Source organism: Mizuhopecten yessoensis, unplaced genomic scaffold, assembly GCF_002113885.1.
Source record: "Mizuhopecten yessoensis strain PY_sf001 unplaced genomic scaffold, ASM211388v2 scaffold9615, whole genome shotgun sequence".
Taxonomy (NCBI): Eukaryota; Metazoa; Mollusca; class Bivalvia; order Pectinida; family Pectinidae; genus Mizuhopecten; species Mizuhopecten yessoensis.
Genome location: NW_018408136.1, coordinates 15,383 through 17,555, shown reverse-complemented (window position 1 = coordinate 17,555; position 2,173 = coordinate 15,383). Strand labels below are relative to the sequence as shown.

Genomic DNA, 2,173 nt, shown 5'->3' with positions numbered 1-2,173 from the left:
GGACAGTTACAAACAATACTGTACACAGGGACAGTTACAAACAATACTGTACACAGGGACAGTTCAAACAATACTGTACACAGGGACAGTTACAAACAATACTGTACACAGGGACAGTTTCGCTGCAGTTTAATTTTCGCCTTTTTCACCTTCTGAAATTAGAGTTGATTGATCATTAAAGTGAACATTAGTCAACACCCTAATTTACATACATTGTAGTCATTAATTGTGAAAGGTGAAATTAACACTGTGCTAAGGTGTTGTTTTCAGGTGAAGGGCAAAAGTAAGACTGGGGGCAAATATCTCGGTATGCAGTAAAGCCAAAAATATATACTTTATACTTTGGTTTGGCTTGGCAAAAATTTTGATGTGTGTTTTTTGCTCCTTTTTGCAGTACTGACTCCATTGGCCCCTGCGTTTGTCTACCAACAGTATTTGGAATCTAAAAGGGAATACCTAATTATTTCTCAACCAGACAGTTGGGACAGGTTGGGGTCAAGAAAATGAGGCTCATTAAAAGACAGGCTTGGAATAGTGACAGGTTTTGTTTTGATATAGATCAGGCCTCCATTAGAAGTGTAAACAATCCCTTTGCAAAGCTCAGACTTTTTATCTCGGACTGATCATGTATATATGTTAATGTTAATTGATTATCTTTGGTTTTGTCTTGTTTTGGGAAGCAGTGGAGAAAAGGAGACGCCTATCAATAGGTGTATCGTCACTTGTTCAAGCAAAACTTCCTACGTTTTTTTATCCCCCAACATTAATTATAACCTATGAAAATTTGTATGTACATTGTTTGCTGTGCATAATGGAAAATTTTCAGAGGTAACTTGCAAATTTAATTAGAAAGATTCATAATAATTTTTGGTGTAATCATGTAATTGTGTAATTCAGGCTTCTGATATATCATTCCACTAGAAATGATATACCATTGATTGATTTGTGCGCCAGCTTTGATTTCTGCACCAGTTTGATTTAAAACAAATTGGACATTGATTTTTTGGTCAGAAATGTAAGATTTGGTCAGCAAATGATATTCACATAAGGAAAGAATCTTTGTACTAGAACTTACACCTGATTTAGGCTTTGTTTCCATCCACTCTACTCATAGAAGTTATAGGAAAAGAAATTAAGGATGAAGGGTTGACTTTTTAAAATTCTGTTAGCTCGTCGTGTATTTGCGAGCAGGTTGTCCAGCATACATTTCTATTAGTGTAAAACTTTCTCTGAAGTTTGAAAACAAAGTGCTAACCTGGGTATGGGACTCACAAAAGTTCTGTGCTACTTATTACATTTTAAGAACTCTTAAATGTAGATGCTTCACCTGATAATATCATAAACGTACAATCAGGACCATATTGAGTTTTTGTACCCTAGTTTCATTGTGTGTGTAATAATAACTGTATAATTGTACAACCAAGCTCTGTTATAGTGATTTCTTCATGTGATGCTAATCTCAGAATTGGCATAGGTCTAAAAATAATAAAAAAATCCAAATCTAGATTTAGCAGTACAGATGGATGCCAAAGGCAGGTTTTTTTATTACCGTATAACAAGTTATCTAAGTGGGCTTCAATTTTTGCGATTTTTACCCAAAATTTGAAAATTAAATTTACAGCGATTATAATTTTGCAATCTAGACATGTGAAGAAACTAAATTTTTGGGAGTGTTAGCATAGAGACGGGACACCCAGAATAGCAATGGGAGTGTTAGCATAGAGACGGGACACTCAGCATAGAAATGGGAGTGTTAGCATGGAGACGGGACACTCCNCTGCTGTATACGCCAGTGAATACCTAGTTACAGTGGTTGAAATACGTCTGCTGTATACGCCAGTGAATACAAAGTTACAGTGGTAGAAATAGGTCTACTGTATACGTCAGTAAATACCTAGTTACAGTGGTAGAAATAGGTCTACTGTATACGTCAGTAAATCTGCTGTATACGCCAGTGAGTACCTAGTTACAGTGGTAGAAATACGTTTGCTGTATATGTCAGTGAATACCTAGTTACAGTGGTAGAAATACGTCTGCTGTATACGCTAGTGAATACCTAGTTACAATGGTGGAAATATATCTCCTGTATACGGCAGTGAGTACCTAGTTATNCGCCAGTGAATACCTAGTTACAGTGGTAGAAATAGGTCTACTGTAAACGTCAGTGAATACA

At 36.1% G+C, this 2,173-nt stretch overlaps 1 protein-coding gene across 1 annotated transcript in view; it reads left to right on the top strand.

Annotated features, from left to right (window-relative positions):
* Positions 1 to 1,775, top strand: part of LOC110458448 (ubiquitin-conjugating enzyme spm2-like) — a 21,616-nt gene extending 19,841 nt beyond the window's left edge. The window contains exon 5 of the mRNA XM_021510144.1: positions 395 to 1,775. The gene's annotated coding sequence lies outside the window, so the exon portion shown is untranslated. The remainder of the gene's footprint in view (positions 1 to 394) is intronic.
* Positions 1,776 to 2,173: the final 398 nt, after the last annotated feature.